The following is a 16,782-nucleotide window of genomic DNA, read 5'->3' as shown; positions in this document are numbered from 1 at the left end:
GGTGAAACGATACAGCAAGGTCAAGATACGATACGTTACGATACAATACATATCGGGATACACATATTAATGCCAAAATGCGTGGAAACTTCTTGACTGTATATATTTCGGAGCCTGTTCTAAATGAAAAGCTAGCTGTAGACACGTGTGTAGCTGCTATTTTCAGTAGTGAACTTGGAATGCTAATAACAACACATTTTGTAATATTTAACTGACAAAATTGCTGGGGTATTAAACGAGTAGTATATATTAGGGCTGATAGATTCACTTGGGTATTTGGTGAATCGAACCATATCCATTTATGAATTGAATTCGGTAATCGTGGCCACTAGAATCAAATATTTATGAATATGCAAGCATATGCATTTACATATAAAAAACACCCATAAGAACATATTTTATGCATAGATTTCTTCAAAAGACAACACTCTTATACTATTTAATTTGATGGTATTGTGGTCACTGGTCATTGTTGCATTTGAGCAGATACAAGTACCTGGATAAATGCAGTATATAAATGAATAATATATTAACAATATATTAAAAATTAACAAACCATGTCAAATAATTCATGTTGTTGTTGCCTCACTGAACATGCTGAAAATGACAAATAATACATCAACTGCTGACTTGTTATTGTATTCGTGAATTATTATTCGTATTCGTTACCCTATATTCATGATACGAATTGTATTCGCCTCATAGTGTATCCGTTGCAGCCCTAGTATATATATTATTAATACATTTTAGCAAGTGTATCGTCTTGTCTTGATTCAGAATAAAATGTATTGTGTATCGTATCATCGCATGAAAACTACGATGCACAGATGTATCATTTCACCCATACTTACAACTAGGCCATCCCTCTCTCATTCCAACGACAGGGGAAGTTGGTAGTATACAGATAAAGCTGAGCATGCAATATCACAAACAGAGACAGGAAAGGAGGAATTGACATTTGCAAAATGTCTATGTAGTATGTAGTCAACTGTTCTAAATTTGATACATATTAATTTTACACAATTTCTTGTTATTTTACACTGAAAATAAATGCCGAAACAGCTGCCACAAAAAGACAAAGATTGATCATCTCAGCATCCATCAACAAACAACTGGGTCATACAGCTTCTACAAATGTGTTAAGTACATATTCATCGACTAACATTTCCTGGACACACAACTGCTATAAACATGGAAATATACACGTCCTGAACTTAACTGTTCCCTATCCTGCCTCTCAGTAGTAAATCTAGTAAATCTATTTCCTTGCCTGTTCATGACTATTCAATTACAACTATCACCACAATCAACATATTGAATTCCTATTGGTAGCTGCACATGTTTACAGGACACCTACAAAATCTGTACATTGTCAATACGTTTCATGATCAATATCAGCACAACAGCTGTTGCTATAGACATCGTCTATTTCATTGATTTGGTAATCAGCGAGTGTCGGATTAATCATAAGAGGAAATGACTGACTGAGACATTGATGTCGTTAAGTGGTACAAACTGATGGCAGATAATATACTGTTATACGATGGGGGGCAGGATACGCTCACCTTTTCGTGAACACCTGGTATCATTACTGTTATATAGTGATTCATAAACACATGCTCATGATATAGTCGGAATTGTAAATCGACTCTGCTTTATGCAGAGATTTCATTTGATATGGAAAGGGTTTTGTCGCTTTATTTATTTAGATAGAAAATGCATATTTTATTTTTACAGCTTTTCAAAATTTGTATTTGTATTTCGGTTCAATTCGAAATAAGAAAAACGATTAAAAGAATTGACATTATTACCTGTCAGGTGCAAAGATATTTGGTCACACAAGAAAGTCCCAACATGCTGTCAGCTAAAACAGCTTGCTAAATGTATACAACTTAAAACAAGTTAAGGACCACACAATTGTTTCAGATCAACTATTGTAATATGAAAGAAGCAAGTTGTCCTTTACTTCTTTTGAGTAGTACAGATTTAGACAAAATCCATGTCTCACATAAAGGGGATGCAGAGCATAAACAGCCATGAACCAGGCTAAAAGAAAAGGGCTTGTTCGCAACACAAGACACATGCATTTTTAAAATTAGATTTCATATAAACTAGATTGCAGGCTATGGTGACCACCATGACATCACGGTTTAACTCACATGACAAGGTGAATATATCTTGTATTACGGGCTCCCCAAGAGCTATGCTGGTTTGCCCATAGACCTGCTGTTTAAGTGAGTGAGTGAGTTTGGTTTTACGCCGCTTTTAGCAATATTCCAGCAATATCACGGCAGGGGACACCAGAAATGGGCTTCACACATTGTACCCATGTTGGGAATCGAACCCGGGTCTTCGGCGTGACGAGCGAACGGTTTAACCACTAGGCTACCCGACCGCCCCTCCTGCTGTTTAAGATTTGGGTAGGTAAGATAAAATGTGTTACCGGTCGGCTTGGAGTCAGTATACTGGAGAGGGGTATTCGTGTTAAACTGTGCCATGGTACCTCAGTGAGCTGGCAGTATAAAACTGCTATTGGCCAAGACCAGTATTCACACACTTGCAAAGGAACATTCACGTCACTATATATAAAAGTGCAATCATCTTGAACATGTTGAACGCACTGTAAAACCCCATTTCACTACACCTCAGCTACATTTTATCACATTTACAAGGTACCTCAGTGAGCTAGCACTATAAAACTGCCATTGGTCAGACCAGTATACACACACATGCATAGTGCAATAATCTTGAACATGTTGAACGCAATGTAAAACCCCATTTCTCTTCACCTCAGCCACATGGCTCTCTCTCCTCCCGGGGATTGTATACAAATACCAATACAAAAGTTAAAGTAACCCAGATTTCTCAAAATAAAGCTCCTTGTTTCCGTAGACCTTTAATGTCAATACCTTCCTGAAGAAATCCAGAGGCCTTAAGTGTCAATACCATCCAGAAGTCTACAGAAACTGCACAGGTCAAACAAACTACCTGAGTTGCTGTAGTCACTTGTCAACTACTTTAAGGAATTTAACACTCCCTCGGAATTCATTACATCCCTTGTACCAATAGATTGACACAATTAAAGCATGTGTCACTGCCAGAGTGACATTTACATGTCATTAGCATAAACAAACACCTGAGACAAACAAAAGAAATTCATAACTTAGACTGGACAGTTTGGAAATATCGTTTACAAATTGCTGAGTGTGGCTAAAATCCGCCATGCCGTCTATCAAATGAGTTTAGAGACCGTTAACTTGAAAATTTATAATCAAAATGTCAGAATGTAGACTTTGTGACACCGTCAGTGGGAGTGACACATTGAACCCATATGTCAAATTGAACCATGACCTGTGGTTTGATGAAAAACGCATTAACCACAAGGCTACCCTGACAACACATCACATGAAGTGAACATTGGGAAGTGAACCCATATCTTCAGCGAGACAGTGAACACTTCAACCACTAGCCCAGAAGTTTTCAGTATACATCACTGTTTCGTTGTCCTACTTTATCAACAGCTTTTTCTGAAAACATAACATCATGACGTTTGAATAATAATTTCAAAATGTGAATTAACTTGCTCTGGCCATTCAGAGAATCAAAATGAAATTAACAGAGACTTCACTTTTACCATGGAACTTGATCAGTGCTTCAGAATTACAATCCATTCCCTCCAGTAAAACCCATCTTCCCGAGGCAAGAGAGTAAACTGACTATAAAAGTCCAGTTTCCACCCTTGCCGAACTAGGCTGGTATTATGGAGTTACATTTTCGCTGGACTAACGTGTCTATGCATAGTCCAATCAAAATTGCGCACCGAAATCGAAATCCGGTTCGTAAACCGTCGTGCAGATTTCGGTCGATTGCAGGATTTGCAAAGCATGTGCACCACCAACTCGTTGTCAGCAGATATTTTCCAAATCTTATCATGTTTTTAATCAAGGTGCTCACGTGATTAGATGCATTTCGCGATGTAAGACCCGTTTTATCACAATATAGATCTTGATTATTGATCAGATCGTCCTGACTGGGTGCCACCAGTTTGTGTGAAGCAAATGCAAGTGATACGAGAGGTGGAATCTGATTGGTCCATAAGAGAGGCTTAGAAGGGACATAGCTGATAATAGACACTGGTGGCGCTACGATCGAGCCCCGTAATTCCAGCCTAGTTCGCCAAGGGTGGAAAGTGGACTTTAAAAGTCAGTTAACTCTCTTGCCTCGGGAAGATGGTAAAACTAAGTTGTAATACAAAGCTTCTGATATATATATTAAGGTTTGCTATAAGAGCCACTCTTCTCAAATGAGTCTAGTCATATCATGAGAAAATAGCTGTCCGGATATTTCCGATAAAAAGAAAAGTCTGGGCTATTAAGCTGATACAGTGCTATGAATTGGGATATGATAAAAGTGAAAAAAAGTCCCACAAGAAATTTTCACCCAATAACAAATTTTTTACAAACTTCTATAAAATCGAACTTCATAGAACACAGCCAAATATCACCAACAAAGGCATATGAATCAGTTTTCCGACAGTGTCAATCAAGGGTTAAATGGCAGCCAAGATAATTAGATGCAGTCCCAGACATCCCATCATAATAAGGCGTCTCAGACAGCATCAGTCTGTCTTTTCTTCACAGGGACCATCAAAATCAATCCCTTCATCAAATATTTTCCTTCACGGATTATGTCACATTTCATCCCCTCTGATTAACTTACGCATAATTTAATGAGCGTCCTTGTCGTTTGGATATTTCTCTTCTCGTATACTAATCAAAAAAAGTTAAGGGCCACCAGATTCTTTCATAATAAAACATTACCATAGTTATTAAATCTGTCATGCCATGACAGATAAACTATAGTAATCATGGTAATATGAAAGACCTGGGCAGTCCTTAACTTTTTCTGAGTAGCATATAACAAATTACCATGCTGAGGACAGGGTGAAATTGATATGGTTACAAACTGCTTTGAGTAAGCTTTTTATAGACCAAATAATTCACATAGTTTTGATCTAAAAAGAAACAGCCTTTATAATTAAATTCAAATAGAATCTTCTCTAACATATTTCATCCATGTTTTCATATTTTTGTTCATACACTTCTGTCTCCATCTTGAGGCTTGGTTAAAGCGTTCGCTCGTCACGCTGAAGACCCGGGTTCGATTTCCGACATGGGTACAATGTGTGAAGACCATTTCTGGTGTCCCCCACCCTGATATTGCTGGAATATTGTTAAAAGTGACATGAAACCATACTCACTCACTCACTCACTCTGTCTCCATCTTAACAGTAAACAAAATCATCATCCCCGTTTATCAATGTCCTGCCAACTGTTCACACCTCATACAATTCAGCAAAACTTAATTCTTTATCCATTAATCTGAAAAAAGAATCACAGATGTATCAAGGGAATAATTTCATCGATCAATGACAACTACAAATTTACTTCAATTTCACTCAGCACACATCTTTAAACTTCAAATTCAACCTTTTACCTCACAACTCTCTTATACTGAGTGCTTAAAATGAATCATCAATTCTCTAAGCCAGCTGTTTAAGGAATGAAATCTCCCATAATCCAGTGTTCAAGAATAGTCTGCAAAATTAGTCACTTCTCATTTCAGACAAGTTCTCCATTTTGAACTGGTTCTCAAACCCAACATGTGACTTTCTTTTCACGCCTTCAAACTGCAGGGTATTGAATAGCTCATGCCTTACCCCATCTGTCAAAAGAATAAAATCTGTCAAGAATCAAGTCCTGCAATGTCTCCTAAAGATCCCAGTCTCTTCTGCTTCAAACCCCTGAGGCAACCTCACTCCGATACAAAAGATCAATGTCTGCTGACAAGACCCTATGGGTACATTTGGGGTCTTTAAGTCAGACAATCCACTTTATTTCCTAGCATCGTCTTGTAAGAACAAAAGGCAAACATGCCTTAAGGAATATTATGCGCTTAATCTGAGAAGAAATTAAATGTTCACCCAACAATCAGTGTTATCTCTGTAGATTAATGAGGCAATTTATTCTCGTAATCAATCAAACATTTCAATTTGGATTGTTATTTGAATGTTTTGCTATTAAACTTTTGAAATAAAAAGTTCTAAAAATCATCAAATTTTATATTGATTCTATGTTGACAAATGTCACTTTGACATTTAGTGAAATGTAGGAGTCAATGACACTGAAAATGTGTTGAATACATTTAAAACTAGTGTGGGAAAATGTTGGATAATAAATTTCAAGCATATAAAAAATTCCACATGCTAAGCCTCCACAATGACAAGAATCTGACAACACTGTTGACGCAGGAAAAGCAGGAGTAATCGATACAAACAACGGCAAACGACAGGTGAAATCTGACAGCCATGTACATGTCGTTGTTGTTCCATCATAATTCATAAGCCTTGCACAGTCACAAACCAGTGAATCTGAACTCACAGATGAGAGGCCTGCCTGGCTGTCCAGGGAGAGAGAGCACAGGCCTGACAGAATTTCAACAACAGACCACCAACTTTCTACTAGGTACTTACCACTGTAACGAAAGCTGCAGCTATAGTACAAAAGTCCAGACAGGTTTGTCACACAATAAAACAGTCCTCAGCCACACTACACAACTTTTTTTCCACTTTACACCCCAAATTTTGATGTTCGTCTAAGTATCCATGCTCACAGCCTCTCAAGACAGAGCCTGACTTCACAATGCCTGCCTGACCTACTTCAACCCCTGAAGGTTCAATGTCATTAACTTGCACCCAGCTGAACCAATCAATAGATAGGGTTGTGAGCTTTGGACTGGTCCATGTTGGTGTGGAGGGATGGTGGGTGGTGATTGAACCTCAGGCTAAACACAACACAGTACACTTGTTTTCTTGTGAAGGCTCTTCTCTGCTTTATGGGCTGAGCCAGACAGACGGATTTGAGAGATGAAATGATTTTCTCCATGGTTGAATCTCACTGGACACCTTACTTAAGGGATAATGTATTCAATTTGTGTTCCATAATTTTTTAAAATCTTTTACACCTACATGAGTTGGGTTACTTATCCTGGACTTAATCAACAATATGTATGTTAATATATGGTAAGTAAAATGTGTCTAGTCAGCAAAATAATTGTAACATGATCGGGTTATGAATGACACAAAACAAACAAATTTACCAATATTCTTTTTTAGTTAAATTTATCAGTAATATTTAATAAAATATAGTCTAACACTTATCGTTTATGGCAAAAGAGATTTTTAAAAAAACAAACCAGATTATTTTTCGGGGAAAAGTTGCAAAACAGAATTTTTGAAAAGAGTGACATGTATCAGACTGATGACAAGCTTGAGTCAATGCCAATTTGGATTAAGAGTGTCCGGACTCGTACAATATCTGGCTGTTTTCCATATCGACAGTGTTTACATTTTTACGTCAGCGAATTCCATAAAAACACATGTTGAAGCAGAACAGGATCACTTCCAGCAACAAATTCAAACATATTTATCCTAAGAATGTTCACATCTCAGAAATCAAGTTTTTAAACATTTGGTCTCCAATTTTTGAAAAGGGATTATTTGCATTCTGAACAATCCCTTGTCAGCAATGCATTCATGGCTCCGAGGCCACAAGACAAATGTCTGAAACAGAAAGGTTGAAGTGAACTTGATCCATTTATGACTACCACACTTGTTTAAATTTATGATAATTGACACATAGTTTAATTAATTGATTAAATAACAATGCCATGATGTTTTTCAAAACATTTCTCTGTTAGAAGAAAAGAAACAAAACGTCACTAAAAACTGACACACTGAAATTTACAACAACTCGATGCAATGTACGTTTATCAAAATCCTTTTGGTCAAGATTCTTAATGGCATGTGATGAATGTACATCCTTAGCGTTTCCTGTACTAGGTCTCTAGTCTGTTTCCTGGGCGAGAAAGAATAAAGTAATAAAGGAACCCAACTCAAGTCTAGATTGCTTCAGCTTCTGAAATTCAACATTGTTCTGGGCTCATTTGTATTTTATTTTATACTTTGTAGAAAAATATTTTTTTTAAAAAGATAACTTTATTTCTGGACAATATGTTAGTCCACTAGGTCTCCTGAACACAGCTGTATATAAATATGTAATGGGTATTTCTCGCAGTTAATCATTTCTCAAGCTTCATTTCACAATGAAATAGGTCCCTTGTGTGTTGGAGTTAACTGTACTGGGCCTTTGTTTCATTCATTACAAGACGGAAACATGATACCTTACGTATTCGCTGGTATCCTAAACACTCACTGGAGCCTGATGCAGTGACCCAATTATTTACATAAACACAAACTCCCAAACAAACAATTGGGTCATTACCTTGTGTTATCTTGTTTGTTCTTGGATCATAATTATTTACACAAGGGTAATCAAGCATTGTGATGTTAAAGTGACCAGTGAGAGACACTGTGAGGAGTTCTAAACTGTTTAGACAGGTCACAAGGGAGACATATATATTTCACAGCCTCAAGCTTAATAAAATAGGACCTAGCATACACCCCTGCTCAAAACCATTATGATTAGCTTCTAGGTATTTGAGAACCCTAATATTTACTTTAAAATTAGAGCACTGCTAATTAAGTAATCTCCATTAATTAACACATGCATTTGTTAATTATACTGGTCAAAGAAACAACCAAATTCACTTACAGTTGTTAATACTTTATATTTAACATAAAGGAAAAATATTAGTAGGAGTGTTTGACGTATACACAGCACTTACAGTTCAGTGATTCAAAGTAAAGCCCATGAAACAGCTTAGTCTTTGTCTTCAACATAAGCGCAAACATAAATACACAATATCAGGCTTTAATGTAATAAGGAACTCACTTGCAAGGAAAAATAAATAAACATGACCTACCCTTTGGATGTCCACAAACGTGTAGTACCCTAACAAGTAGGCACACTGATAAATACACTGGGTATTAGGGTGTAGTGGTAACCAATTATCTAGCGCTTGTCCTACCCAGTCTTTCACAAGATGAAAGGTTCCTTCAGCGTTGTATAAGCACTGACTCAAGAGTTAATCCGCGGAAAAAAGATTGCGTGCAGGCCGTTATTCAGATTATGTGTGTGTAATATATGACTTGACACTCTGACATATATTCAATTTCATGTAGTTAATTATGTCCCTTGAATAGTCACTTGATATACAAATTGACATTTTGAAGAAAATCGTGCACCTGCATAGAAATGGCCCATAATTCCTGAGATCTGTAATGGATTTGTGAGTCAATGTGGGCTTGGTGTTTCAATAAATAGAACTTCCAACATGATTTCCCATTCCAGGGTTGTTTGTAACAAAGATGTGATCAGCTTGTTAAGGAAATAGATTGATGTTAAAATTATGAGGTGAAATGGGGTTTTGCATTGTGTTAAATTACATTCCATACCACAGTTCATGCATGTATGTGTGTATGTATATGTGTGCGTGGGCGTGCAGTCCAGGATAATGCTGCTTTTATGGATTAAGGGTGCTAGCACATTGACATACCATTTTGAGCACCAGGCAGGGTAACAACAAGTACCATCTTTTTAACGTCTTTTGGTATGACACAGCCCGGGGTTAGAACCACCAACTTTCTGCTCTCAGGGCAAACACTCTATCCACTACACCCAGGGGATGGTCTGTTAAAACTAAAAAGCCACTGCAACATCGGGACAGACCATGTAATAAAGGATACCTGAGACAAAATTGTTTTCTAAGGATTCCAGAACACAAAATCTGGTTCTTGTACTATGAAGCAGGCTATTGTGTTAGCTTGCAGGAGATTAAAATGAAATGAGACGGGTGAAAGATTCAAACTCAAGTCTCTGTCACAATTCAGTGAATAAAGTCTCAATTATCAGATGAAACAGATTCCATTGGGCACTAAAGGCAAAATAGAGGTGAAAAATATATGAATGCAGCACTGAAAGTCAGTGATGACACCAGGTTTTCATGAAAAGTCACTCAACCAATTTACATAGAAAACGAAGAAATACTTTTTAATTTTTTTTTACGGTTCCTGTGAAATAAAATGAAAATTTAAAAATAATTCCACTATTTTTTTTATTCTACCAACTTCACACTTACATTAAGAGCCCAGCTTTATGAACAATGAGGTACCAGTTAGCAAAAGGAAATTACCGTATTCGATGTAATAAGCGCCCAAGGCGATATTTGCTAATACATTGGCTAGTGAACAATCCCAATTAGCACTCCTTCCGATCGATCAATGTACACAAGACTTATTTATTCGCGTATAATACGCACTCGTGTGTTATATGCATTCTTAATTAGGGGCAATTTAATTCCGGAAAAATGTATCTGTTGCATATAAACAATTCAGTGTGTCAGCATAAACCACGAAATGTATCTTTTAACTCTCTTTTTCCACCAAAATAATATTCTAATAAGAGCCCTCTATGTCTAATTTTTAGAGCGCTTACGTCGAATACGGTATACAGAAAGTATCGGAGTACTTACACGCAGAGTTCAGAGACCTGTTCTGTTCAAATTTCAACCTAACTGAACGCAGGTCTGTGCAGAATGTTTGTAGCACACAACATACCGATATATACAGCCTGGTTTCAGGTAAGCTGACATTACCTGTCTGTCAGCAGGCAATAGACAGGCAGAGATTTCAGTTGAAATTTACATGTATCAGATATCAAAGGGATAGATTTAATCTGACCTGTGCGTACAATAGTGGGTGACATGAGCACATTACAGTGAAATCAACCGCTCAATGGTTCTAATTAAAGGTTGAGGGGACATTCTGTGTCCTTTATTTGTACATAAGTCCCTGAATTTTTACTGATTAATGATTTGTTTTAATAGTCATTGCGACAATATTTTCTTTGATTTTATCATATGCAAGTTTTGATAGTGTCTGTGGGTTTCAGATGTCTTAAAGAATGTTTCATTAAGGCAGAAACCATACTCAAGGAACACATTTCTATAATTATGGCTAGATCCCTTGATAAGAAATGCTGAAATGAGATTTTTATGTGTATTGCTTGTAAAAATGTTTGGCACCTCTGCTAAAGTATATTTGATCTTTTAACAAAGTTTGTAGAAACTGAGCCTTGAATACATTTTTTAAGATGTAATGCATAGCTCCAGCCTCCAAATTAAGCATGCTTTTTCGCTAATCATGTTTATGCGTAAACTAAATTTTTTTTAAACCATTCATTTCATTACAATAAGAATGTAAGAGACTGTTCATAATTTTTTACACACTGACAAAGAATTTGGTCAATTCCAATTTTGATCACAAAACCTTCATCTTTGATTCATATTTCATGGAAAATATTTAACAAAATATGAAGAAAGAGATACTGTTTTGGGTTACAAAAATACTCACAATGACAACTCTTAATCCTTAACCCCCTTCAAAATTCATTCCAATCAAATTTATGATATCATATTCAAACAATATGCTCATAAGCTATTTTCATCATGGAACTGTCATTTGGAAAGAAGACAAAACAGTTATTCACATCTTTTTTGTCTCTGCACATACGAACCTCTACTTAGCAAATGATGGCAACATGCACACATCTATACTGTGAGCAAATCTCTAGCCACACAAGGCCAACAATATTTGTTTTAACCCTTGTCTAATACAAATGCTCAGACTGCATCAGAATTGAAAAAGATTAAAATTAAACAATACCTAGGCATGTGTGATATCATATGAAAGGTTTTTCTTTCCTCTATCAAACAAGTACTCACTTTCCTAAGTTTGTTTCATTTTAAAAAAACACAAAAGTGTGACTTTGGAAAAAAATATATTTTCTCAGTGTTAATAGAGTTAACTTGTCATCAGCTTCTCAGCGACAGCGGTGCTTTGCAATATCTGTTGGGACAGGTCTAACATTCCGTAAAATTAAATAGAGGTGTTCAGCAAGGTAAATAATTGCATCCATTGTATTTTTACATTTGCTGTAACATACAACAATTGGCTTGCATGCTGCAGTTGACATTTCACAGCCTGTATGATATGTTAGATTTTTATGCTTGTACGGGTTAAAAGGACATTGAAGTTTTCACACCTGATCATAGGAAAGATAACCTCATTGACTTCTTATTACAATATGCAGGAAGTTAGAATTGTTTCTTTGTTGACCTTAGACTGCAAGTACTTTTCTCACCAGGGAACCTATCAGTTTCAGGTGGCATTTATAAATTTAAAAAATACTTTCTTTTGATATGAGCTACTCAGCCTTAACATTACATGGACACTTTGTGTAATGGAAAACGAGAGCTTCCTTGACTTGCATCTGTTACAAAAATGTCACTTAGAAAAATTATTCCCTTGTAACTTCGTCACGTCTCTTGTTATATTTATCACTCAGCGTCACGCCTTATTATAAAACATCAATTAAATTGTTTGTTTCATGTAGAACTCTGCATTCAACTCTATTCCAGCTATGCAGATGTGGCCTGAAAATAATCAAGCCGGAACGAGAAATGAAACAAAAGTGATTGATATTATGAACAACGTCCTACATCGTTGGGGTATGATGATACACACAGAACCAAGTCACTGAGCATGGCCACCTGTTCTAAGTTGTTGCCTTGTGTGATAAGCATTATTGCCTGGGGCCTGAAATCTCCATGGGTTGCATCAATACAAGACATACAAGAACCTCTTTAATGTATTCAGTATAGCTGATGCTAGTCCTGCACCATGACCGTGGAATGTATTTATTTTATGAAAAATAATAATATAGAAATGCATACAAAAGCAAGTCTAGCCAGCTCAAGCTAGCTCTATTCCACAGCATAGGGATTTTTTTTATATATTTATAGAGTCAAGAAGGATATTGTGTAATATAAGATTTCAGAGACTAAATGTTAGTCTAAGCTGATCCAATCAGGACCCAATCTCATGGAGCCCTCTTGTATGATAAGCATTATTGCTGAGGACGTAATATCTTCATGGGTTGCATCAATAAACACCTTCAGTATAGCTGATCCAATCAGGACCCAATCTCATAGAACCCTCTTGTATGATAAGCATTATTGCTGAGGACGTAATATCTTCATGGGTTGCATCAATAAACACCTTCAGTATAGCTGATCCAATCAGGACCCAATCTCATGGAACCCTCTTGTATGATAAGCATTATTGCTGAGGACGTAATATCTTCATGGGTTGCATCAATAAACACCTTCAGTATAGCTGATCCAATCAGGACCCAATCTCATGGAGCCCTCTTGTATGATAAGCATTATTGCTGAGGACGTTATATCTTCATGGGTTGCATCAATAAACACCTTCAGTATAGCTGATCCAATCAGGACCCAATCTCATGGAACCCTCTTGTATGATAAGCATTATTGCTGAGGACGTAATATCTTCATGGGTTGCATCAATAAACACCTTCAGTATAGCTGATCCAATCAGGACCCAATCTCATGGAACCCTCTTGTATGATAAGCATTATTGCTGAGGACGTAATATCTTCATGGGTTGCATCAATAAACACCTTCAGTATAGCTGATCCAATCAGGACTCACACACAAATTCAATTTAGAATGCAAAATATTATGGACAATGAAGGCATAAATACATTTTGTGAGATTATTTTATCCATACTTTACCACCCAATTCTAAAGTAATATGAAAGAGTCGGGTGGTCCTTAATTGTTTTCATCTTCCTGATGCAAGGGAATTAACTGACTAAAAACATCCAGTTTCAACCTTTGTTGAACTAAGGCTGGAAATACGGAGTTATATTTTGCCTGACTATGCTTGTCGTAAGAGGCGACTAACGGGATCAGGTGGTCAGGCTCTCTGACTTGGTTGAAGCATGTCATCGATCCCAATTGTGTGGGTCGATGCTCATGATATTTATCACTGGATTGTCTGGTCCGGACTCGATTATTTACAGACCGACGTCATAGAGCTGGATTATTGCTGAGTGAGGCGTTAAACAACAAACCAACCAACCAACTATGCATACTCCAATTGAAATTGAGTAACAAAATTGATATCTGGTTCGTAAACTGCCATTCAGATTTTGGTCAATTGCAGATTTGCAAAGCATGTGTACTGACAACTTTGAGTCAACAGATATTTTCCAAATCTTGCTATGTTTTTTTATGAAGGTGCTCACGTGATTGGATGCACTTTGCGAAGTAAGACCAGATACATTATAGATCTTGATCATCGATCAGATATTCTTCACTGGGCAACACCATTTAATTTAAAGCATATGCAAGCGATATGAGAGGTGGAATCTGATAGGTCAATAGGAGGGACATAGAAGGAACATAACTTGTAATAACCACTGGTGGCGCTACGATCAAGCTCAGAAATTCAAGCCAAGTTCGGCAAAGGTGGAAACTGGACATTTACGGTCAGTTAACTCCCTTGCCTTGGGAAGATGAATTGATTTGAATATTTTATAATCTTTTGAACATCAACAAAAGCCTGGCAGATGTACTGCACACTGCAGACACTGCACTGCACAGCACTGTGTGCTGCACTTGCATCACATGCACAATGTGATAAGTGTGAGATAAAGAAGTTGCCAAAGTACATTATCAGGATGTTTGTAGGTACACTTGACTGTGGCATGTAAAACATTGTCTGTATCACATCATTGTCAGTGCGAGTTCGCAATAACATAACGTCACTCTTCCAGTACTGTTTTCTCAAATGGGCACAGGCTCGGGACAGATGGCAGAGGTTCAAAACTTTCTTTGTTTGTCTTTCAAACAAATTCAATAATGGAGATTCATCTAAGAGTTCGTCTTTTTGGTTTGGTTTGGGCACACTCAGCAATATTCAAGCTATATGACGGCGGTTTGTAAATAATCGAGCCTGGACCAGACAATCAAGTGATTGACATCATGAGCATTGATCCACGTAATTGGGATACAATGACATGCATCAACCAAGTCAGCGAGCCTGACCACCCAATCCCGTTAGTCGCCTTTTACGACAAGCATAGTCGCCTTTTACGACAAGCATAGTCGCCTTTTATGACAAGCACAGTCACCTTTTACGGCAAGCATTGGTTGCTGAAGACCTATTCTACCCCGGATCTTCAAGGGTCTCGAAGAGTTCATGATAACCCTAGTTCCACAGAGACAATTCATATAATTTTCACTGCTATTTTGACCTTAACGCATAATGGAATCTATTGTGTTGGAAAATCGAAACTGGATATTCTCTGGCACTAACGGTTTATATTTTATTCACAAGGAGAATCTATACAGTCTAGAATTCCACAAGCCAGAGCCTATATTTCCATGACACAGCTTCTCAGTATATCAAAGTACTTGCGGTATCTCCTGGAGGTAAAATACCAGCCTGACTTTCCCTCCTCCCTGTTTGCCACCAAGCCTTGCATCATTCACACATACCAGACCAGACTTTAAGGGGAGATGTGGTTAGTAATATGTTTATATGGCTGGGAGCTAGACCCAGCTGACAGCTGACCTTCCCAATCACATGGGCTGAACTGTGTTGGGTTGATAGGGTGAGCTTTCATTAAGTTATGCACATGTACCAGGTACTTCCATATGGATTAAAATGCTTGAACAGGGCCCTTTGATATATGGTGCCAGCCCTGGTGAAGGCTTGAATGTTTTGTACTGTTAAGCGGACATATGTAAAAGTGGTGGTGTTATACAGAAAACAGATCCTTGAGTAGCCTTGAGATATGATAAATATAGAAAATGTAATTCAGTTCTGAAGTTTGATGTTTTTTATTATTCAACTTTGATCTTTTCATCGTAAAGTATGAAAATTTTATGGTGGAAGTAACTTCAAATTGTTTGATAAGCATTACTTAGAAATTGATGGATGACAGTGGAGACAATTTATGGATAACAACTTCTTTAATTACTGTAAATGTGACGTTTCGGTATTGATCCTGATACGATTGGGACCCCCTCTGTGGTCTAGTGGTAGAGCGTCTGCCCGGAGAGCAAAAGGTCTGGAGTTTGATCCCCACACGCGTCATACCAAGAGACGTTAAATGGTGGTACTTGTTGTTACCCTGTCTGGCGCTCGGCATAAGGGGCTGAAATGAGGACTGGTCGGCTTGGAGTCAGTATACTGTGTCTGAGTGGGGTGTTCATGTTAAACTGCGGCATGATATCTCAGTGGGCTCGTACTATAAATCGGCATGAGTCCGGACTAGTACTAGCAGCCACGCACACACACATGTGCATGCACGTTGCAATATAAGTGCAATAATCTTGGACGCGATGTTAAACCCCATTTCACCTGACCTGACCTGACCTCACCTCGTGATGATATCACTGTATTATAGTGAACACTTGCTGTATCAGAAGCTTCCCTAGACTAACACTTAGTCAATGAAAATATGTCCTGAAAATAATTGTAAAAAATTGTTGAAAGAACCTTTCCTTTTCTGCTGTTTTCAAAGCGAGAGAGTGAGCATGGTTTTACGCCTCTTTTATCGAATGAACACTTTAACCACTAGGCTACTTGACCGCCCCTGTTTTCAAAGACTGTGGAATCAAGAAAACTAGACTTGGTTAGTTTGATCTAGTCTTGCCTAGGCTTTTAGTAAAAAAAATACCTAAAAACTATACATTCCACAGTCATGGTGCAGAACTAAAGCTTCCCCTGCTGTGTTATAGCTTGGGGCAGGGTGTGGTGGATCCTTCAGTCACTGCTCAAGGAAATTACTGAAGCTACTTTTGAAGGCCTCTTTAACCTGTGTTTACTGTCAGCCATATTCCCAATAAACATCTCCTGTGTCTACCACAGACAGAAAGGACGGACAT

The 16,782-nt window shown here is 37.5% G+C and overlaps 1 protein-coding gene across 4 annotated transcripts in view; it reads right to left on the bottom strand.

Annotated features, from left to right (window-relative positions):
* Positions 1–16,782, bottom strand: part of LOC124143390 (leucine zipper putative tumor suppressor 2 homolog) — a 107,632-nt gene that overhangs the window by 67,902 nt on the left and 22,948 nt on the right. Inside the window, exon 1 of one of the 4 annotated variants that reach the window (XM_046512354.2) lies at positions 6,533–6,730. The exons of the other annotated variants lie outside the window; for them this stretch is intronic. The gene's annotated coding sequence lies outside the window, so the exon portion shown is untranslated. Of the gene's footprint in view, positions 1–6,532; positions 6,731–16,782 lie in introns of those variants that run through there. 4 annotated transcript variants of the gene reach the window in all.

The sequence above is a fragment of the Haliotis rufescens genome, unplaced genomic scaffold (assembly GCF_023055435.1).
Source record: "Haliotis rufescens isolate VD_foot unplaced genomic scaffold, xgHalRufe1.0.p SCAF_12, whole genome shotgun sequence".
Classification (NCBI taxonomy): domain Eukaryota; kingdom Metazoa; phylum Mollusca; class Gastropoda; order Lepetellida; family Haliotidae; genus Haliotis; species Haliotis rufescens.
This window is presented reverse-complemented; position numbering and strand designations above follow the sequence as displayed.